A 24,467-nucleotide genomic window follows, 5' to 3' on the forward strand; every position below is an offset into this window, starting at 1 on the left:
ACTGCTCGCCTTGCGCTTGCCGTTCCAGTCCTTCAGGAACTTCTTCCTTGCTTTTCTTTGCGAGCTTTCCTGTTTGACTTCACTTTCCTTTGCAGAATTGGCTTCTTTCTCATGTTTGGTGCCTTTCTAGCCTTTTGTTCGAACCCGTTTGCTCCAATTCCATATTCATCATCAGATGATTTCTCTCTAGCTGAATCACACTGTGAACTCGTTCGATATTCTTCAATTCTTTCAATTTTCTTCCTTCTTTTTTCGACCTTCAGTCGTACCTCTTTGGAACAGGGTCATTTTTCACTGGAGACTCATTCTCCTCACTCTCAATTACATCCTGTTCCTTAAAAATTTCCTTGAACTCTTTCATCGCAGTGCTGACCTCGATTTCCTCCATTTCTGAATCATGCAGCCTAGGATCTGCACTTCGGCTCTCCTCGGCGAAAAATGTTTTCTCACTTTCCACAGCATAAAGAACTTCCTCGGTAGTCTAGTCATCGCTCGAAACTGGCTCATGAATTTTTGGAAGAGTACTGTCGTGCGCTTCAGCTCCATCTGAGCTTTCGTGCTGGCTGTTATTGGACAGCTCTTCATCTGGGTCATTCATGCACTCCGACGCGCAGCTAGAATCTTGCCCTTCCTCTTCCGGTGAAGAGCACATGAATAAGCCTTCTGGCTCAACAACAAGCTCCGCAGCATCTGCGCAGTCTGTCGCCTCGGAGGCACATTCTCTCTTTCCTGAGACATCTTAGCTCCTGTTACGTCCTCTCCTTCTAAAATTTCTGTTGCAGGAACATGCTGTTCCACAACCTCATTCTAATATCTGGAGCTAGTTTCCAAAGCACATGCCGCTGTCAACGAATCGGTTGTTTTGCTGTATATCCTAATATACGGAAAGGTATCATCTTGAGGCTCGGTGATGCCTTTCAACCGCTGAACCTCAGCGAGCTTCTTCAGAAGGATATCTCTCTTTTAGGTATTCCTTTTCTTTCTCAAGCCTATGCTTATTCCATTCTCTCTCTCGTTCTTCTCGTTGTATCTCTCTTTCCTTCTTAGCTTCTACTCTTTTCTTCTAGCCTGTTCTAGGAACCTCTGTTCTTTTTGGTCCACCCAAATCTCGCAGTTCTGCACCTTTTAGACTTTTCTAGGCCCAACGCAATAATCCCCTTGAGATTCAACGTGTCTGAACTGCCTAAATGCTATCACATTACACTACTCAATGGACCATCACAACCGCTCGCGCGGCACCTCTCGCTATCACTCTGCTGCTACACTGTTTACGACCTCTTCGTAAACTCTTCTAACTCGTTCTCCGTCCTCAGAGCTTGAGTGCACCAAGCGTCCTGTCGCGGACGCTAGAATAATTGTCACCCGTTAATAATTAGGAGGATTAATAACGATGCGCCCTTAACTGTGCGCACACTGCCAGACACCCTCAAGCTCAGCCGGAGTTCAACTATCTTGTAGTGACAGAAGGGGGTGGCCGTTTGGTGCCCAGCTGTCACCGGTTCAAGCCAGAGTAAGAGTCGGAGTCAGAGGTAACAAGCAAAACAAACTGTGTAGACACAAAGAGACGATAGAGAGGAATACATACCCACACTAAAAATGTACAGACGAGAAGTTTACAGAAGAACAAACTCTAAACGTGCAACTACAGAGGTATTATAACGCAGAGGCTTTTCAACACAGATCAAATGCGCGAAAGACACATAAACAAACACAAAATTATTCACCGGGCACTGTTGCAGTCCGACGTCTCGTGAGTCACGATGTGGTCGCCATGCAAGACGGGCGCCGCCCCCCTCCGTGGGCTTGTCAGCAGCGGGTGATCCCCGGGAGTCCAGCCGAAGCAATAGCAAACCCGCCGCAATCACTGACTGACTGACTACACAAGCGGCGCGGCCTCCATAAGTAGAGCGCGCTGCATCTGTCTGTTAAGGCGCGCTAAAGCTAGCGCACACACAGCTTCGCTGGTTAGAGCGCTCCCTTTTCTTCCCATCGAGCCGCGCGTCGTCATTGGCTAGGTCCCGTGGAATTTTCTAGACACGTCTGGCATCTTCCGGACTGATGAATCAACGTCATCTCCGGGTGATGAGAAAGAGGGTGACGGCTACGCGTACAAAGCTACACGATCTCTCGTGCGGGGAAAGAGGCTATTCTCGACCCTTGTGGAAATTTCGGTGCGGCGCCGCAGGAGCCTCGCGTCGCGCCGGCTTGGTAAAAATGTGCGCCGATTTCGTGACAGAGGGCTGCGGAAGAATTTTTACCCCCGGGTATTTTTAACATTCACTTACATCGCACAGTACAGGGACGCCTCTCTGTTTCACCCTATTGAAACGCAGCCGCTGACAATCGGGTTCGATCCCGGGTACTGCCAATGCCTTGTACTGCGGGATGATAGTCCGGGATATTACTGTTCCGGAATACCTGGTTATTTGCCACACAGCACATCATGAGCGCAAACGAAGAAAATGTTTATCTCCAGAGGGTGCGACTCTCGAATGCACTCTCCCGAGTGTGTTCTGATGAAGTCGTAAGTACACAGCCTAGATGATTGAAACGGCCCGTCATGAACGTATATTTAAAAAAAAAATAGCTGTGGCTTAGCTCTGGTTAAGCGTGAGTGATAGCAAAATCAATACCTCCCTGGCTGCGCTTGGCTCTGCGGGTGGTTTGGTATGGCGTCGCCTTTTGTGCAACTAAAGGATTTACTCTGGACACAACATGGTTTCTACTGTTTGTTTATTCCAATGAACACGCCCTTCTACACGGCGCTTTCTTCTGTGGTAATTATATGGCTCTGCACTACCCATAGGCGATTCTTCGGCTTTCAGAGAGTCCATGAAACTACTCTCGCTCACTGAACTTGTAGAACACCGCCGGGCTCGCCATTCTGCGGCATAGGCGCGTTGCTTAGCCAACCGCTCTTGCCTTTCTTCATCTCTCTCCGCGGCACGGCGCCGGCGTTTGCGCGCAGCGTCGCACCAGCGACGCCTTGTACAACTTCTCACACATGACTAAGCGGAGCGCGCCTGCGGCGCCCCGTTATCCTCTCCTAGCGAGCGCCCTCACGAGGCGGGTCGAGGAGGCCGTTACATGGTAGCCGCCGCGTCGAGCGAAGGAACGACTACGGCCGAAGAGACGAGTTGGGGCCCCTGCTCTCCTCTGGTCGTGACGTCACGCTGTCACGTGGTCATGCGCCACGTTACAGCGTGACATCGCGAAGCGAAGGAACGACCTCCGCCGACGGCAGAAAAGTGCTAGCAGTATTGTTTTCGCAATAAAAAGCCCGATCGCAGGTTCCCTGTAAACGTATATGCCCCTGAAAAAATTCAAGAGAGCACTTTGCAACAATATAGGGGAAGGGGTGTAGGGGTGGCTTCTCCTGGCAGTATGGGGCTGGGACTGGAAGGCCACCGCTGCTTGTGGCGGGGAATAGCCTGCCACCGGATTTCTGTCTGTTGTAGGCCATCATTGCAACCGTTACCGTTTCTGTTGCGGACGACGGCTGTTGCGACCAACCTCTCCCTCTTCTTTTGCAGCGTGAGCTACACTACGTGGGTTGATGGTAAAACGCCTGAATACTGTGACGGAGTACCCGGGTTCGATCCCGACCGCGGCGGCTGCGCTTCGATGGAGACGAAACGAATAGGTGAAAGATCTCCAGGTGGTCGAAATTACCCTGTAGCCCTCCACTACAGCTCCTCTTTCTCTCTTTCACTTTCATTCCACCCCCCTCCTCCCTTCTCTTACGGCGATGGTCAGGTGTTCACCAAAGAGGCGAAACGAAGAAGCGTCCGTGTGCTGTGCGATGTCAGCGCACGTTAAAGATCCCCAGGTGGTCGAAATTACGCCGTAGCCCTCCACTACGGCTCCTCTTTCTCTCTTTCCACCTTCACTCCCACCTTCCTCCCTTCCCTTAGGGCGCGGTTGTGGTGTCCACCGAAAACAAGTGAGACAGCGCGCCTTTCCCTTCCTATAAATAAATCAGTTCATCGAAACAAGCGGTACAGATACTGCGTCTTTCCCTTCCTGTGAACCAATAATAACGCGAGTTGAAAGCAATTGTTTGTGTCCTCTGCGCCGACCAACCTGCGCAGGCGCGAGAACCAGGCTACGCCACAGGGACACAGCTGCTGCGGGTTGGTGTTGCGGTTTTGAAAAGAATTAAACGAAAATGTACATGCACTGCACTGCTACTGGCTCTGCAGCTGGGCCACCTCCGCTTCCTAGTGCAAACAGACGAGAATATAAAGAAGAAAGAAAAAGAAGAGGGAGAGAAAGACGTGCGTCCCAATAGCCATTGTGTCCACCACCAAAGCGGTGGCGGGTGCAATGACGGCCTACAACAAATAAAACCGATTCCGCCGCAACCCCAATGAAGGAAAAGGAGGAAGGGTGTGTCACGCGAGAGAGACATAAGACCAACACCGATCTGTGACGTACGTACGATGCGCTGGCGCTTCAGCCGCCAGGCTGGACCGACTTTGCGTGAAAATTAGGGTTAGCGCACATAGAAACACATGAAACCGAAAGATTTCAAAGCAGTTTTCTCATTTCACAGGGCACATATGATGTCGGTATATAGCACAGAACAACAATGAACATCCTAGAAGAGATTGTGAAAGTATGAAAGACCATTACCGAGCCGAAGTATCTTTAAAACACCGCGAAACGTATGGGGGTGCGAGTTGAGGCGACGACCCATAGAAATACATGTATACACAACTTACTGCAACATTTTGCTCGGTTCAGCTGCATTGAGCACTTCTCATTTTTGGGGAACATCTGGTACAACGTCCCGATGTCATGTTGCATGACACACTACATTCTCTTGGAAGTAATACAAATCTGATGACTTGCAATACCGCTCTCAGCACGATAAACTGACCGCGCAAAGTTACAGACTACCAATGGCGCTGTCGCTAGCAGACGCTCCGGACCAGGAGCGGCCGCGGTGGGTATCGCCAGCTGCACTATCGTCAGCTGTTGTAGGCCGTCATTGCACCAGCCACCGCCTTAGTGGTGGAACGGCTGTTGTTGTTGCGCGCGTCTTTCTCTCCCTCTTATTTTTCTTTCCTTGTCTACTTTCTCTCTTCCGTCCGCACGAGGCAGTGGAGGTGGCTCAGCTACAGAGCCGATAGCAGGCCCGTGTATTTTCTTTTCCTTCTTCCTACAGCCACAACAACCATACTTTATAGAGGTACTCCTCTGATGGGGCTGGAAAAGGCAGGTCACCGCCGCTTGCGGCGGGGGCTAGCCTGCCAAAGACTTTTTATCTGTTGTTAGCCATTTCACCCGCCACCGTTTCGGTGGTGGATGACGGCAGTTGTTTCGCCGCGCGTCGTTCTCTCCCTCTTCCTTTTACATCTCTATTTTCTCTTCTGTCTGCGCCCCGCCGGGATGGTGCAGTGGTAAGACGCCCGACTACTGTGCCGGAGTAAGTAGTAAGTGCTTTGCTTTCCGTTTGCAAAATACAGTTCAGAACGGACAGGTTCGAGGAAAAAAGCTGCGGAAACAGCTTGACAGGTCCTAAAACCCATTTGTTGGCAGCAGCAACCGTGCGGATTGGCAATGCTTTCAATACAATAAAGCACAAGCATGAAGAAATAAACAAAATAACAAACAAGAGAGAGAGAGTTCCCGGGTTCGAACCCGACCTCGGTGGCTGCGTTTCGTTGGAGGCTAAACGGAGGCGTCCGCGTGCTGTGCGACGTCAGCGCACGTTAAAGATCCCCAGGTGGTCGAAATACTCCGTAGCCCTCCACTATGGCTCCTCTTTCTCTCTTGCCAATTTCACTCCCACCTTCCTGCCTTCCCTTACGGCGCGGTTGCGGTGTCCACAGAAAACAAGTGAGACAGTTACCGCGCCTTTCCCTTCCTATAAATAAATCAGTTTTAAATGTTTCTCCTGTCTGCACGAGGCAACGGAGGTGGCTCAGCTACTGAGCCAGTAGCAGGCCTGTTCATTTTCTTTTTAACGCCATAGCGTTAAGGAGCTCGTGTCGCAGTAAAGCCGGTGTCGTCGACATCGGCGGCGTTAACCGTGAGCGATAAATCCCAGCATTCACTTCATAAATAAAAAGCAACTTCCAAGATGGGCTGGGTGGGAATCGAACCAGGGTCTCCGGAGGGTGAGACGGAGACGCTACCACTCAGCCACGAGTTCTTTTTTTTCTTTATTGCATGAATTGGTACAAATACATCAGTAAAAGATCGTGGTTGCCATGCCCCTTTGCTGACAACCGTGTCTAATGGACTTTCATTACCACAAGTTCGCCCATCAGACTCAAAACCTCCTCCGCAGCGTCTTGCTGCTTCAAAATTTCTTTTAGTTTATACACTTGTTCAAAAAAATAATCACGTACAGATCGTGCATCGAAATCACAGTGTCTATAAGCCATCCTACTCCTCCAAATACTGTGAAGGCCCAATAGCATGATGAGGTTACACTGAAAATCATCATAATAGTTGTCAAGTACCGAATTCCACGTGGCGTCAATGGCAGGTCTTTTTAAGAGTCCTTTGTAACACATCCCAGTAACACACCGCATCCCAACAATCCAGGAACACGTGCTCAACTGTTTCAGGTTTCCTACATAGTAGACAGTCTGAGCCCCAAGGTACAAAAAGGCCCTTTTGTTCCATCCATGTTTTGACTGGGAGGGTTCCTGTATGCAATTTAAAAAAGAGTGTTTTTATGCCCGGTGCAACAGTCATGTTTTTAACTTGTTTGAGCACATCTTTCCCTGGGCCTTCACAATATAAGGTTCTGTACAATGGAGCTGGGAACAATTGTGAAATAAGATGCTTGTACAGTCGCTTAGGTGGTACCGTCGCTAAATACTCTACAGAGTACCTCACGCGCAAAAACTTGAACGACCACACCACTTCTCGCAGGAAGCGTGACACAGTGTATCCCCGAGCAGAGCATGAAGAAATATAAACTCTGGAATTGCACTGGATAGCATGATTTGCATAAAGGTTCTCAGGAATGCATCTTTTTGATCACGTAGGAAACAAAACCTTAAAACCATCTGCCGCACATATAGATGCATTAGAGACAACCCTCCGTTTTTAACTCGCCGAAAGAGATTATTATCTCTGCTAATTCGTTCCCAGTTGGACGACCAAATGAAGACCGCAAATACACGATGGAAGCTTTGTATATTGCTTCAAGCACAATACAATACTTGAAGTAAATACATTATTCTTGTCACGAAAAAGGTATTGCATACAGTCGCACAGGAGAAAATAGAGAGGTTACGTCCCATCCATCCTTTCGTTCTTTCCCGTATTTCTTCCGCTTTTTCATTTCAGTAATTCGTATTTTCCCCGTATTTGTCCAATGGGACTCCCAAATAAACTCCGGGCTTTGTAGCCCATCTTACTCCAAGAAAATTTCCGGTTCCTCTTTCCATTCCCCGTGCCTGACTCCGAGACTTTCCTTTAAATTAACAGCACTACCAGTCTGCCTGTAATACCTTTGTGTTACTTTCAAAGCTTCCGAAACGCTTTCGCGATCTTCACAAAAAAGCGCCACATCATCAGCGTATGCCAATATTTTCACTTCGCATACTCCCAGCTTTACACCACGGATGTATTCGTTAGGAATTACCATTCTACACAATGGTTCCAAATATATAGCAAAGAGGAGAGGAGACAGTGGACATCCCTGCCGCACACATGCTCTTACATCAATTATTTCAGATAACACTTTGTTAATCATAAGGCGTGTAGAACAACATGCATAAGCCATTTTAACTCCTTTCAATACAACGGCACCAACACCGATATGTTCCAACAAACAGTACAATATTTCATGAGACACACGATCATATGCTTTTTCGAAATCAACTTGAACCATGGCCACTCTCCTGTTTAGAGCATCGCAGCACCCGAACACACTACCCGCTACATGAATATTATTAAATATGCTTCTGGTCTTTATTCCACATGTTTGATGAGGTCCAACAATATCGTTTATAATGTATTGCAATCTCTTAGCTAACACCTTCATCAGATTTCATAATCAACATTTGTTAACGTGATCGGTCTATAGCTTGTAACTTTTAAAAGCATGGCTGGCTCATCAGTCTTGGGAACCAAGACCGTCTGCACGTTGCTAAACGACGGTGGCAGATAACCCACATCAAAGCACTCTTTGAAAAGCCTATAGAGCATGTCACTTTTAAGGCTCTTGTAAAAGGCCGCACTCAAACCATCTGGACCCGGGGACTTTCCGACCTTCAATTCATCAATGGCCTTTTCTATTTCCTCCAAACTTATTTGGTTCTCTAACTCTTCAGTAACTTCTTTGCCTAACATTGGCATCAGAGGCAAAAAGTTATCTCTAAACCCTTCTTCACTTGGTGCTCTGCTCGAAAACAGCTCACGGTAATGTTCCACAAAGGCGCTCGTAATTCCGTCTTGCTCATCATGCCTCTGCCCCTTGTAATCAATAACCGTTATCTCGTTCGCGCGCGCATATCGCTTTTCATCAGCGATATGCCACGAGTTCGATGCTTGAAAGCGGTACAAAAGCGCTTCTAGTGAATGCAGTGTTGCCTTAGGAACGTGCCGCAGGACGTTATACTGCGGTGTATATCGGTAATTATGAGCATGTTACTTACAGAAGTAGCAGTTACACGAGTAGCGAAGTACGTTTCCGCTACATTTCTTCTGCGCTCTGCGCACATGCAGAGCCATCTTACGGCAAACACAGAAGAACCCCTCTTCGCAATCTGCGGCGCTGCCCCGACACTTGGCGCGCCACTCGCCCCTGACGTTCGCCGTGCACCCTCACGGGTTGTAGAATCAAGCGTCTTTCCTTTCTTTAGATCAATATCTTCGCTCACCCGCTTCTCCCCTTCGGGCCACGCGGGTACCATTGCGAGGATGCCCCAATACCCTTGCGTTTAATAAGTTTTCTCGCTCTCTCCCCTTCCAACATCCAGTGTGCGTCCCTCGAACAGTGGTGTTTAGGCGACGCGGCTCCTCTTTCCGCTCACAGCGCGATTGCTAGGTGCAGCGTCTGATGCCGGACGCCTCTGACGTGACCGCTGCGCCGTAGCGCTTCTGCTGGCAAAAAGCGTCCCCTGCGATGTGTGCCGAGCTGCTTCCGAGGAATCATGCTTCTGCGTGGCGCTCCCAAGCGAGATAGAGGACGATCCCATCAAGGCGTCAGCCCCATGATCGCGTCCGCCTTCATGGCGCGTCGCTGCCCGGCTTTCTCCCTCCGAGACACCGAGTTCTTTGGTTCGTTCCGCTTGTTCAGGCGCACGGTTCGTTGCCGCGCCGAACGCTGCGTTGCTCGGCGCTCACCGCGTGATTAGTGAGTGCAGAGTCTGACGCGGGGCGCCTCAGCAGTTATTGCTGCACCGTAGCGCATTGTCTCCTTGGCAGGTCGACGGGTGTTGTATTGCCGGGCCTTGCGCGCTCGCTCTTGAGACGCGTGTGATGGAAGTGGCGCCGTCTAACAGTGCCGGCAACGCTGGGTGGTGCGAACGAAGTGCAATAACGCTATCGCGTTCCACTCTTGAAGGCGAAGCTTAAGCGTCCTCAAAATTTTTCTTCTTCCAACAGCCACAACAACAACCATACTTTATCACACGCTTCTGCAAAGCGCTGGTCAATGCTTAACGACCGGCCATCGCTTCCGATTCTTTGCGAAATGAGAAAAATGTTCCAGTAAGCAGTGTTTACATGTATTCCTACGGACCGCCCTCCCAACTCGCACACCCACATGGTTCGCGGTATTTTGGAAATACTCCGCCTCAGCAATAACATTTCACATTTTGACGATCTGTTCAAGGATGTTCATAGCTGCTTTGTAGCGAATAACGACATCACAGGTGCCCCGTGAAATAAAACTGCTTTGGAATATTTCGATTCCATGTATTCCTAAGAACGCTAGCCCTATTTTTCACCCCCAGTCAGCTGCAGCGCCGCGAGCGCCCCCTTAGTTTGTACAGATTCATTTATAATGTAATGACTTAGAGGAAGGAAAAGGCGCGGTAAATGTCTCACTTGTTTTCTGTGGACACGTGAACTGCGCCGTAACTGTCTCACTTGCATCTGTGGACACCTCAACCACGCCGTAAGGGAAGGGAGGAAGCTGGGAGTGAAAGTGATGAGAGAGAAAGAGGAGCCTTAGTGGTGGGCTATGGAGTAATTTCGAACACCTGGGTAACCTGGGGATCTTTAACTTGCGCTGACATAGCCCAGCACACGGACGCTGCCTTTGTTTGTTGTTGTGGCTGTATGAAGAAGGAAAAGAAAATGCACGGGCCTGCTACTGGCTCTGTAGCTGAGCCACCTCCCCTGCCTCGTGCAGATAGAAGAGAATATAGAGAAGAAAGAAAAGCAAGAGGGAAAGAAGACGCGCGCGCAACAACAGCCATCGTCCACCACCAGCGGTGGCGTGTGCAATGACGGCCTACAGCATAAACGTTCGGTGCCAGGCCAGCCCCCGCCGCAAGCAGCGGTGACCGACCTGCACCAGCACCATCAGGGCAGTAAACGGTGTTGGTCTATAGTTACGAAGGACGAGGAAGAATTGGAGAAAGTGGGAGTGTCGATCGAGTGAAAAGGATAGGGAGAGCAACTGTGCCCATGACAGTGCAGTTAGGCTTTCGTAGCACTGCATTGTTAGACCATCGTTCGTAAACCACCCGTGTTCGCTGACCAGCGCTCGCACACCGGCATTTGTAGCATGTATCAAAAAATGAGAGGATCGCTTTCGCGTTCCACTCTGCAAGACACAGCTTAAGCGTTCTACTTGGGTGTGTTGGGCGAGAAAGTGACATATGGGACGGAGGCGAAACGAAGAGGCGTCCGCGTGCTGTGCGATGTCAGCGCACGTTAAAGATCCCCAGGTTTTCAAAATTACTCCGTAGCCCTCCGCTATGGCTCCTCTTTCTCTGTTTCCACTTTCACGCCCACCTTCTTCCCTTCCCTTACGGCGCGGTTGCGCTGTCCGCAGAAAACAAATGAAACAGTTACCGCGCCTTTTCCTTCCTACAAATGATTCAAATCAGTGACATAGGGAAATCAACCATGGGTTTGGGTTCTCCCCTGGTGGGACTGGGACAGGTGGGTCACCACCGCTTGCGGCGGAGGCTAGTCTGCCACAGAATTTTTATCTGTATTAGGCCGTCATTGCACCCGCCGCCGTTTCAGTGGTGGACGACGGCTGTTGTTACTGCGCGCGCCTTTCTCTCCCTTTTCCTCTTCTTCTGGATCTGTCTGCACGAGGCAGCGGAGGTGGCTCAGCAACAGAGCCAGTAGCAGGCCCGTGCATTTTCGTTTCCTTCTTCCTAGCGCACAACAACAACGCCTTGAGGTGCCGGCTAGTTGGTAATATATTTTGGAATAACAGCGCGAAGGACGAGGACGACAGCGCTGTTTGTGTCATGCTGATCTTCGTCCTCGTCCTTCGCGCTGTTATCCCAAAACAACAATGCCCATGGCAGATAGTCAGGCGTTCCTATGTCGTATTTCGCAGAGCGGCGTTTATAAATTACAGGGGTTCGCTCACCGGCGCTCATATATCATGAAAAGCCGAGGCCACTAAACCAAGAAAAAGCCGCCATCAGTCAAGATATAAAACTGATTGATTAATTTATGGGAAGGGAAAGGCCCAGTAACTGTCTTCCTTGTTTTCTGTGGACACCTCAATCGCACCGTAAGGGAAGGGAGGAAGGTGGCAATGAAAGTGGAAAGAGAGAAAGAGCAGTCGTTGTGGAGGGCTACAGAGTAGTCTCGACCACCTGGGGATCTTTAACGTGCGCTGACATCGCACAGCACACGGACGCCACTTCGTTTTTCCTCCATCGAAACGCAGCCGCCGTGGTCGTGTTCGAACCCGGGTACTCCGGCACAGTAGTCGGGCGTCTTACCACTGCACCACCCAGGCGGGCACCAGTCAAGATAAACCAAGCTCAAGGTACGTATAAACCAAGCTCACGGTACGTATATCCTGGCTTAGCAGAGCTATGCCAGTGCTGTTTTCTTCAATATTTTCGCTTCTATTGTTGTTGCGACTGAAGGAAGAAGAAAAAGATAATAGACTAGGCCTGCTACTGGCTCTGTGGCTGAACCACGTTCGCTGCCTCGAGCGAACAGAAGAGAAAATAATGAAAAACTAAAATGGAGAGGGAGAGAAATGTACGTGTCTTAACAGCTGATTGTTGATTGTTATTGGAAGGGAAACGCGCGGTAACTGTCTCCCTTGGTTTCTGTGCAGACTTCAACCGCGCAGTAAGGGAAGGGAGGAACGTGGGAGTGCAAGTGAAAACAGAGAAAACGGAGCCGTAGTGGAGGTCTACGGAGTAATTTCGACCTCCTGAGGATCTTTAACGTGCGCTGACATCGCACAGCACATGGACGCCTCTTCGTTTCGCCTCCATCGAAACGCAGCCGCAGAGGTCGGGTTCGAACCCGGATACTCCGGCAGAGGAGGAAGGAGGAAAAAACTTTATTTCAGGAGCGAGTTTGGGCCCTTCAAGGGCCCAGGGCCACCGCACGGCCCCTCATTACGCGCATGTGTCCAGGTCACATAGGGTCATGGCACTGGCACCCCGGTCCACACAGCGAAGTTGGATGTCCAGGTCCAGCGACATGAGGGCCTGCCATTCCTCCCATGATCAGATGGCGGGCTGTCCCTGCGGGGGAGAATCGGCAGGGCAGCCGAAAAGAATGTGGTCCAAGGTGGCGTGCAACTCTCCACAGAGAGTGCAGTCAGGGGAAACGGATCGGTAGTAGGATATGCGTTGAGGGGTGAGAAGCGTTCGGGTTTGAAGACGCCTCCACAGGATTTGTTGGGAGTGAGACAGCTGGGAGTGGGGAGGAGGGTATAGTCGACGGGCAAGGCGTGCTTGCTGTGTGAGCTCAGAAAATGTATGTGCCCGCTCCCTCGAGAAATCTCGGCATGGATCGCCATTTGCCCGGCTAATAAGTTCTTGGGCTATGTTATCGGCGGCCTCATTTCCGGGACATCCAGAGTGAGCCGGCACCCATATAAGCTCAATATGCCTGTCAGAATTCAGGGTGCACATTCTCAATGTTTGCCTCGTGGGAATATGGACGCGTCCGCGGGCAAAGTTGAGTATGGCTGTTGTGAAGTCGCTGTGTATGTAAGCCGCATCTGTTCGGGCGATTGCTAAGGCTATAGCCACTTCCTCTGCTTCTTCCCAGTTACAGGGAGGGTCTATGGAGTGAGTGGGGGGGGGGCTGCTCAAATTGTAGGCCACAGCTACCGAACGGTCTGACCCACATGCGGGGCCACCCAGCGAACATCCTCTGCAGTCCCATAGTGTTTACAGAGAGCTTTGGCTCGCGCGACGCGGCGGTATTGATGGTGTACTGGGCGGACGTTATTACGAAGAGGTTTGAGGATAAGCGCTGAATACACGGCCTGAGGGAGAGGGTTTAACTCTTCAGCATGAGCGGGTATGCGAATGCCGAGAGTGTCCAGTATATGTCGTCCTGTTTCCGTGCCAGCCAACCGAAGGTACTGTGTGTACCGATGTGCCTCTATAAGTTCTTGTATGTTGTTGTGCATTAGTATTCGGGCGTCTTACCACTGCACCACCCCGGCAGGGCAGCTGTCGTCCACCACTGAAACGGTAGCAGGTGCAATGACGGCCTACAACAGATAGAGATATGGTGGCATGATAGCCTCCGCCGCTAGCGTCAGAGGTGGTGAAGGGTGGCAGTGCCTGGCCCTACGGGTCTGGGGACGGTAGGTAAACGACGCTTGCGGCGGGGGCTATAGCCACTGATTCGTATCTGTTGTAGGCCGTCATTGCACCCGCCACCGCTTCGGTGGTGGTGGACGACGGCTGTTGTTGCGGCGCGCGTCTCTCTCACCCTCTTTTTCTTGTCTATTTTTCTCTTCTGTCCGCACAAGGCAGCGGAGGTGGCCCGGCTACATAGCCAGTAGCAGGCCCGTGAATTTCTTTTCCTTCCTACAGCCACAACAACAACCCCGCCGCTAGCGGATGACCTACTAGTCCCTGGCTCCGTAGTGTCAGGAGCAGTTGTCGTTGTAGCGGCTGTAGGAAGAAGGAGAAAATGCACTGGCTTGCTACTGGCTCTGCAGCTGAGCCACCTCCGCTTCCTCGTGCGGACAGGAAAGAACTGATTTTTTAACGCGGTAGCGTTAAGGAGCTCACGTCGCTGAAAAGCCGGTGTCGTCGGCGTCCAGTGAGCGAAACATCCCGGCATGCACTTCATAAATAAAGAGCAAGTTCCAAGATTGGCTGGGTGGTAATCGAACCAGGGTCTCCGGAGTGTGAGACGGAGACGCTACCACTCAGCCACGAGTTCTTTTTTGTTCTTTATTGCATGGAAAAACTTCCGTAAAAAGGAACAACTCCACTTACTTAAACATGTCCATGTCTAAAGTTACCGGGCTGCTTAATACGAGCCCGTCATATCCTCAGCCCGACAATGCACAATCATCAGAACATCAAAAGTCTGGGAGACATACACATGCGTCTAGATACGGCATCCAGTTTGGAGGTTCTTACGTGCAGCATATACACTTCTCACCAAAGCACACTGCTCCCGAAACACGGATTTCGACGATCTTGGTGGCTCTGCATGCCTGTCGATCATGCGGCTTTTCCAAAGGCTGAACAGTCCCATCAACACAAACAGATCGTAAGGCACGACAGAGTTTTTGTCAGGAGGCAAAAATCTAATTGTATAAGGCGTAATTTCAATGTCCTTTTTAAGAGTTCTTTGTAGTATGTCCCAAAAGAACATAGCATCACGGCACAGAATAAAGCAATGATCAATTGTCTCAGGCACGTTACAGAGACGACAATTTACCGACCAGGGCACAAACATCTCCTTATTGTGAAGAAATGTCTTGACAGGCAACGTCGCTGTATGTAATTTGAAAAAGAACGTTTTTGCAGCTGCCTGAATGCACATTTGCCTAACACGCTTTAGAACAGTGGTGTCCAAAAACCCCAGATAAGGCTGCCGATACAACGGTGTAGGGAACAAAGACTCAGTGAGAGCCTGGGTCATCTGCTTTCTCGAGATGCTATACAGGTAATCTACAGAGAAACGCACAGTGAGAAAATTGAAAGTGTCAGCAACCTCCTTAAGGAATCCCCATAAACGCCCTTCACGAGCCTGCCCAGTTGGTGCGAATAAGTAAGGCAAATGTGGACTAATGCGCCTAATGAGCACAGTTACAAGAAACGAATGGTTTGCCGATTTGAAAAAGAAAAAACGGGAGACAAGTTGATGCACAAACAAGTGAACAAGGCCCACTCCACCAGACTCTAACGGAAGAAACAAGTTGTCACGCTGCATGGGCTCCCATTGAGAGCGCCACACAAATGTTGCAAATATTCTGTGTATAACTTGTACTTTGCTCCTCGCACAATGCAGGACTTGAAGGACATACGCAAGCTTTGCAAACAAAAATATGTTACAGACCTGTGCCCTAGCAAACACTGAGAGTTCCCTACCCATCCAAGCCTGCGTTTGTCGCCGCATAGGTACGATTTGTGAATCCCAGTAGGCTGCGCTGTTACGAACTTGGTGCAGCGGAACCCCTAGGTACTGAGAGGACTATAGTCCCAGCATATGCCTCCGAACTGGCTTGGTCTAGTGCCCCAGTGTCCCAACCAAAAATCTTTGGATTTATCTAAATTAAGGGCCGCGCCTGATACATCGCAGAACTGTTCAGTCAAGTGTAAAGCCTCAAGTACACTCTTTTTGTCAGAACAAAAGATGGCGATATCGTCCGCGTAAGCTAAAATCTTAACTTCACATTGAGCCAGAGAGAAACCACGGATGGCTGCACTGTTAATTATACTGAGACAGAGGGGTTCCAGATATAAGCCAAACAACAGTGGGGACAGTGGACATCCTTGACGAACAGATGATTCCAGTGGTATTGGTTTCGTTAGCTCCTGATTAACAATTAGTCTTGTATACGAGTTCATATAGCACAGCCTTATGCCTTTGAGCAAAACGTCACCAATGTTTGCATTCTCCAAGACCGCGAACAAGAAATTGTGCCGAACTTTATCAAACGCCTTCGCCAGGTCAATTTGAATCAGAGCTACTTGGCCTGTCTCATCTGATACTGTCTCGATTACTGAACGTGCAATATGGATGTGTGTTTGAATACTGCGCCCTCTGATACCACATACCTGATGCGAACCTATCAAGTCCATGATAACCAGCTGCAAACGAGAACAAAGGACCTTGGCAAAAATTTTGTAATCAACATTACAGAGGGAAATTGGACGATATCCTTCAACAGTTTTCAGCCGATTAATATCTTTGCTTTTGGGTATTAATATTGTGTGGCCTGAATAGAAAGTGGGAGGCAGGAAACCCACATCATAAGATGCTTGGAATACTTCCATCAAAACAGGCGTTAGGCAAGGCGAAAATGTTTTATAAAATTCGCTAGTAATACCATCTGGGCCAGGAGATTTCTGGTTCTGAAGGTCTGAAATGGCTGATTTAATTTCTTCCAAAGTGATGGGTCCCTCTACTACAGCACATTTCTCATCGTCTAGTCGAGGAAAGTTCTCAAGTAAGGAATTATAATCGAAACCCTGATTTGGATCTTTACAACTGCCGAACAGCTTTCGATAATAATCATAGAAAGCAGCAAGAATACTAGGAGCATCACTATATGTGCAACCACCATACTGAATTTCCAATATTTCCTTCCTAAGAGCATTCTCTCTTTCATCACTGAGGGCCCGACGTGAAGGTTGCTCGTCAAAAAACCTTCGAGTCCTAGATCTTATTAGGGCCCCCTTGTATCTTTCCGTCGCAATTTGTTGAAGCTCTGCCTTTACGTTATTAATTTCTTCAACATAGGCACCTGGGCTAACCCTCTCTAGCTCATGTAGCTCAGTTAGAGTGCGCCCAAGCTCACGAAGGTGGTGTCTCTTTAGGAACGCGATTCTTGCAGAGGCTTCAATTGCTAAGTTTTTGGTTTCCTGTTTGAACAAGTCCCATTTTTGAAAAACTGACAGATCATGGCGTGACCATATGTCTTTCAAACAAGTAGGTACAGCACGCTTAAAGATTTCATCTGAGAGCAGACAGTTATTCATTTTCCACAGTTCCCACCGAGGGTGAAGTATCTGCCGACTGTACCTCCCTACCTGAAGAGACACCATACAATGGTCACTGAAGAAGATGGGCCGCACCCAGTAACCAAACAAATTTGCTAACATGTCTGCAGAAACATAAATTCTGTCAAGGCGGGCATTAGAGGAGAACTGAAAATGAGTGAAATGAATACTGTCGCCTTTTTCCTGCCCCACATCCACAAGGTTATATTCACAAGCCAAATCGCTAAGTAATGCAGCATTAGGGTCATATCTCTTACATATTGCTGATCGGTCCTCATCCCTACAAACACAATTAAAATCCCCCAACAACATAATTTTGCGATCTGTGCACAAATGATTAACTAATGAAAGAAAAAAATGCCTTCTGTCTCGCTGTTTTACTGGGGCGTAAACACAAATAATTCGCCACTGCACACCTGAGATTGTGAGGTCACAGCATATAAGTCGTCCCTCGCCATCTATGCAATAAGACATGGCTGTCATTTCTAGTGTTTTGGCCAGGAATAGCATACACCCTCCGGACAAGCCTCTAGCGTGGCTAACAATGATGTTATATTCCGGCAAAAACGGCTCAAGAGCAGCTTCCGTCTCTTCATCGGAGGAGAACTTTGTTTCCTGAATTGCTGCTACAGACACACTCCATTTTTTTAACAGATGTCTTAACTGCTGCTGTCTCCGACGATTACGCATACCCCTGACGTTAAGGGTAGCGACTTGATATGCTGCGACTGTAGCCATTTTTGGTACTAGTCCTTTTAAACATCATCCCCTGGAATGGGGTGGCCCGCCTGGAAATTGGCGGCCTTTCGGGTAGACATCGCCCTCCTCTTTAAAGTCACCCTTCCTATGGCCTCTACACAGTGTGCCTTCTGGCCAGCACCATCGATACACACCTCATCATCTGCGGGACGCTTCAAAGGCACTGTGTTGTCCACGTCCTCCTCTGAGACACTCAAGGCTTCGGCCCACGAACCTGATTGGAGCACATCGCTCGCTGCCACACTGACAGCCGACAGTGAACCGGACGCACCAGAGATCGGCGCCACAGACGACTCACTATTACCCTCCAGCGACAAAGGAGAATCAATGACGAAGGAGGATAGGCGAGCATCCACTGGCAGTATCTTCCCCATTGATTCCACAGGAGGCATATCCAGACGCCCTTCAATGACAGGTGGTTCTTGGGCAGCAAGCGCAGCACTCTGAGTGGCACTCACAGGCGGGCCCGGGTCCGGCGCTTTTGGCTCTGGAGACGCTGGTTCTTGATGGCCAGTCACTGCAGGTTCTTCTGAGTTGGTGTGAAGTGCAGAAGGCTTCTGGTCCCATCAATTTGATGTTCACGACCTAACTCACCAGTTACATCAACAACCTCTGACACATCCATGATATGTTCGGACGCCACGTCATCTTCTCGTGACCACTGGCCTTGACGCAGTCTATCGGCATAACTTAATACACAGTTCTCCACAGTATGGCCAAAGCGCCGGCACTGGGTGCATCGAGGCGTTCGGCACTGACGCCGTACATGACCTACCCGGCTGCATCGAAGACACAGTGGAGGTCTCCCTGGGATAAGCACTAATGCCTGCACCCCATAAACATTAAGAGTGTGAGGAATTGTACTTGCTGACACTCCGTCCTTGAGCGTGAGGGAGATTTCACAGTTCGCCGTTTCCATGTGTTCCATCCCTGGGCACCGCCACTTTTCACGCTCCACAGATTGAATCGTTCCATAAGACTCGAAAGCTTCCAGAATCCTATGGTGCTCCATATAGCATGGAAGCCAACGGAGCTTAACCTTGACATTCTTTGTATCCGGGTCGAACACCATGCACCGAAGTCCTTTCACAGGGAACTCTGCTTTGTTAATTAGCTTCTGCTTTGAATAATACTCTCGCAGGTAACCATCCACACGTGGCTCATTTGGTATTGACCAATGCACAAAATTTCCCTGAGGTCCAAAATCTGTGCAAGTGCGTCTCGAAAATCAGGTGCTCGGTACGGGCGACCCTTAATGTCGGCATGCAGGAAAACGGTATTAAGGACAACATTACCGGTGGGCAGGCGTGGAAGGACAACTTTGTACGTTTCGGTAGTGTCCTGAGGAGTCGAAAGACCTCGGCCAACGGCCGATGCGCTGTTTCCAGCAAGCAACATTCCAGCAAGCAACACGCCACACGTTCGATGCTTGAAAGCGGTACAAAAGCGCTTCTAGTGAATGCGGTGTTGCCTTAGTTCGATGCTTGAAAGCGGTACAAAAGCGCTTCTAGTGAATGCGGTGTTGCCTTAGAAACATGCCGTAGAACGTTATACTGCAGTGTATATCGGTAATTATGAGCATGTTACTTACAGAAGTCGCAGTTACGCGAGTAGCGAAGTACGTTTCCGCTACATTTCTTCTGCCCTCTGCGCACATGCAGAGCCATCTTGCGGCAAACACAGAAGAACCCCTCCTCGCAATGTGCGGCGCTGCCCCGACACGTGGCGCGCTACTCGCCCCTGACGTTTTGCCGTGCACCCTCACAGGTTGTAGAATCAAGCGTCTTTCCTTTAGATCACTATCTTCGCTCACCCGCTTCTCCCCGTCGGGCCGCGCGGGTACCGGTGCGAGGATGCCCCAATACCCTTGCGTTTAGTACGTTTTCTCGACGAGGTGCAATAACGCTATCGCGTTCCACTCTTGAAGGCGAAGCTTAAGCGTCCTGCAAATTTTTTAACTGATTTATTTACAGGAAGAAAAAAGCGCGGTAACTGTCTCACTTGTTTTCTGTGGACACCGCAACCACACAGTAAGGGCAGGGAGGAAGGGGGAGTGAAAGTGGAAAGAGAGAAAGAGGAGCCGTAGTGGAGGGCTACGGAGTAATTTCGACCACCTGGGGATCTTTAACATGCGCTGACATCGTACAGCACTTCGCCACTGTACGATGTCAGCGCATGTCACTTCGTTTCGCCTCAATCGAAACGCCACTTCGGACGCCACTTCGTTTCGCCTCCATCGAAACGCAGCCGCCGAGGTCGGGTTCAAACCCGGGTACTCCGGCACAGTAATCGGGCGTCTTACCACTGCACCACCCCGGCGGGGCGGACAGGAAAGAAAGTACAGAAGAAGAATAAAGAAGAGGGAGAGGAAGACGCGCGCCGTAACAGCCATCGTCCAGTACCTAGGTAGTGGCGGGTGCAATAACTACCTACAACAGATAAACCTTCGGTGGCTGGCTAGCCCCCGCCTCAAGCGGCGTTCACCTACCGTCCCAGCCCCGTAGGGCCAGGAATAGCCATCCTTCCGCCTACTTCGCTAAGCGTTTCTAACCTGGACACGCTGTGAATCTCCGTAGAGCATCGTATAGGCCACCCAGCCCCACCGGGGCGGTGAGTGGTAAGACGCCCGACTACTGTGCCGGAATACCCGGGTTGGAACCCGACCTCGGCGGCTTGCTTCGATGAAGGCAAAACGGAGTGGCGTCCGTGTGCTGTGCGATGTCAGTGCACGCTAAAGAACCCCAAATGGTCGAAATTTCCGGAGTCCTCCCTTACGGCGTCTCTCATATCCTTGGTCGCTTTGGGATGTTAATCTAACAAACCAACCAACCAACCATTTCCTCTTCTGTTGTACTGGCTGTAGGAAGAATATAAAGAAAACGCACAGGCCTGCCATGGTTGTTGTTGCAGCCGTACGAAGGAGGAAAAGAAAATGCAAGGGTCTGCTACTGGCTTTGTAGCTGAGCCACCTCCGCTGCCTCGTGCAGGCAGAAGAGAAAATAAAGAAAGAAAAGGAAGAGCGAAAGAAAGACGTGCGCCGCAACAACAGCCAGCCGTCCACCACCGAAGCGGTGGCGGGTGCAATGACGGCCTGCAGCAGATAAAAAATTTGGAGGACGCTTAAGCTTCGCCTTCAAGAGTGGAACGCGATAGCATTATTGCACCTCGTTCGCACCGCCCACTAATTCGCTCGGTATGCTCTTGCGTCACACAAAGACATAGTTTTCATACTCAACACTTCTAAGTGCACTTTTTGCGCCGCTTCCATCACACGCGTCTCAAGAGCGAGCGCGCAAGGCCCTGCAATTCAACACCCGTCGACCCATCAAGGAGTGTAAGACAATGCGCTACGGCGCAGCAGTGACTGATGAGGCGCCCCACGTAGGACTTTGTACTCACGAATCACCCTGTGAGCGCCGAGCAACGCAGCGTTCGGCGCGGCACCGAAACGTGCGCCTGAGCAAGCGAAACGAACCAAAGAACTCGGTGTCTCGGAGGGAGAAAGCCGGGCAGCGACGCGCCATGAAGGCGGACGCGATCATGGGGCTGACGCCTTGATGGGATTGTCCTCTATCTCGCTTGGGAGCACCACGCAGAAGCATGATTCCTCGGAAGCAGTCCGGCACACATCGCAGGGGACGCTTTCCCAGCAGAAGCGCTACAGCGCAGCGATCACGTCAGAGGTGTCCGGCATCAGACGCTGCTCCTAGCAATCGCGCTGTGAGCGGAAAGAGGAGCCGCATCGCCTAAACACCACTGTTCGAGTGACGCACGCTGGATGTTGGAAGGGGAGAGAGCGAGAAAACTTAATAAACACAAGGGTATTGGGGCATCCTCGCACTGGTACCCGCGCGGCCCGAACGGGAGAAGCGGGTGAGCGAAGATAGTGATCTAAAGAAAGGAAAGACGCTTGATTCTACAACCCGTGAGGGTGCACGGCGAAACGTCAGGGGCGAGTGGCGCGCCACGTGTCGGGGCAGCGCCGCACATTGCGAGGAGTGGCTCTTCTGTGTTTGCCGCAAGATGGCTCTGCGTGTGCGCACAGCGCAGAAGAAATGTAGCGGAAACGTACTTCGCTACTCGTCTAACTGCGACTTCTGTAAGTAACATGCTCATAGTTACCGATATACACCGCAGTATAACGTTCTACGGCACGTTTCTAAGGCGACACCGCATTCACTAGAAGCGCTTTTGTACCGCTTTTAAGCATCAAACTCGTGGCTGAGTGGTAGCGTCTCCGTCTCACACTCCGCAGACCCTGATTCGATTCCCACCCAGCCCATCTTGGAAGTTGCTTTTTATTTATGAAGTGCATGCCGGGATTTATCGCTCACGGCCAACGCCGCCGACGCCGACGAAACCGGCTTTTCTGCGACACGAGCTCCTTAACGCTATCGCGCTAGCCTGCCAGCGAATTTTAACGCTATCGCGTTAAAATTCGCTGGCAGGCTAGCACCCGCCTCAAGCGGCGGTGACCTACTTGCCCCAGCCCCGTCATGGGAGTCACCTGCGGCGTGGAATATGTGTCCGCGGTGAATGCTCCGTCGGTGTGGTGCAGTGGTAAGACGCCCGGCCACTGTGCCGGCGTACCGGGGTTCGGTTCCGACCTCGGCGGCTGCGGTTCGATGGAAGCGAAACGGAGGCGTCACTGTGCTGTGCAATGTAATGTCGGCGCTCATTAGAGATCCCCATGTGGTCGAAATTACTCCGAAGCCCTCCACTATGGCTCCTCTTCTCTTTCGCCCCGCTGGTGTAGCGCAGTGGTTACGATACTCCACTGCTGTTTTCAAGGACGCGGGATTGAATCCTTACCTCGGAGGCCGCTTTTCTATGGAGGCAAAAAGCAAGGTGCCCGTGTGCTGTGGGATGTCAGTGCACGTTAAATAACCCCAGGTGGTCGAAATTTCCAGAGTCCTCCATGGTTGAATTAGTCTTCCCCTCATCAGGAGTAGCATGCTAGGCTTACCACCAGGCAGACATCTCCTGTTGTCATTAAAATATATATATATATATCTCTCTCTCTCTACAGCGTCTCTCTTAGCCTGAGTCGCATTCGGACGTTAAAGCCCACACACCAACCAACCCTTTCTTCTCTTTCCGCCATCACTCCCATCACAGCTCTCCCTGTTGCTCTTCCGCAACGGCGCGGTCAGGCATTCAGGTGTCCACAGAACAAATATGAGATACTGCGCGTTCTCTTTTTGTAAATGTAAATGTAAATTGGTTCGCAGAAAGGGAAAGGCGCAGTATCTGTCACACGCTCTGTGGACACCTGAACCGCGCCGTAAGGAAAGATAGGAAGACGGGACTGAAAGTGGAAAGAGAGAAAAGAGAGCCGTAGTGAAGTGCTGTGGAGTAATTTTGACCACCTAGGGATCTTTAACCTACACTGACATCGCACAGTACACGGACACCACTTCGCTTTGCCTCTATCGAAACGAAGCCGCCCTAGTCGGGTTCGAACCCGGCAACTCAGGCACAGTAGCCGGGCGTTTTACCACTGCACCACCCCGGCGGGGCTCCTTTCCGGTGAACAAATTATATATAGACATCTGGGTCTGCTTCGATTTGCTGTGTCGAGGAAATGTCAAATGAAAGGCGCCGCATGGACACCTGGATCGGACGCCCAGCGGGATCACGTCATGACCTCTAGTGAGGGTACAGCGCGCCCCTTTACGAATACAAATGTCATTGTACACATCAAAGTTCGTCAGCGTTCAATAATTTATTTACAGTGAACGAAAGGCGCAGTACATGTCACTTGCGGAATGCTGCTATCCTCACGTTAGAAAAGGGGAATTATAGAGCGTTTCACGATCCGGAGCATGGCGCAGTGGCTGGGCTGGGGATCTAGGGTATGGAGGTCCGATTCCCAGTGGAGGCAAGGTTTAATAATTTATTTTTAGCTCTCGCTTTCGAAATCATGACACCCCTGCGGACAACCCTCTGCCAACAACGATGACGCATTAAAGGCGTTCGCCTTAAAAAGACAGTGGTTTTGCTCTTGTTACGGATAAAATGAATACACGCATCGCTCGGCCTAGCACCCGGCTCTCACAGGGGTGTGTGCTTGGAAGAGGCTGCACAAACCCCCTGTGCTCCTTCTGGAGCAAAAACGTTGCGTTACCGTGTTTCACGGGGTTCAAATCTGAAAACGAGGCTTACCCCCTTTATTTTTTACATATTTCATTATGCCCTGAGGCAAAAAACAACGTTAATAAAAAACAACGAGGCTCAAAGAGAGCATTGCAGGTGAGGCTTAAAGGAAGTACCTTTAAAAGACAAACGTAAACACCCTTTGCAGGCTGCGAGGTTTAAAACTGGGTTGGGCACACCGGAAGGAGGGGCGCAGCGGGGTTTTTTTGAGCTTCTTTCAAGCGCACACACATAGAAAAGCCGAGCGCCAGACCCGCAAACGTTTGTACTAAATTTTACCGGCGGGTGTCCGGCGGTGGGTTTCGAACTAACAACCAAGAGATGCATGGCTACGCAAAGGAAAGTTTAGGCTATGCGCTGAGCAGCATCCGGGCTCTCCTTCTCCATAGTTCGTCGATTCTGGCCGAGCGCTCTTAGCTATATGTACACCCCACA

The 24,467-nt window shown here is 50.3% G+C and overlaps 1 pseudogene; it reads right to left on the minus strand.

The window, feature by feature from the left end:
- LOC146194955 (uncharacterized) overlaps positions 1-19,040 on the minus strand; it is a 73,455-nt pseudogene extending 54,415 nt beyond the window's left edge.
- Between the last annotated feature and the right edge of the window lie 5,427 nt (positions 19,041-24,467).

This window comes from Amblyomma maculatum, chromosome 3 (genome assembly GCF_055883805.1).
Source record: "Amblyomma maculatum isolate TAMU_Amacu chromosome 3, ASM5588380v1, whole genome shotgun sequence".
NCBI lineage: Eukaryota > Metazoa > Arthropoda > Arachnida > Ixodida > Ixodidae > Amblyomma > Amblyomma maculatum.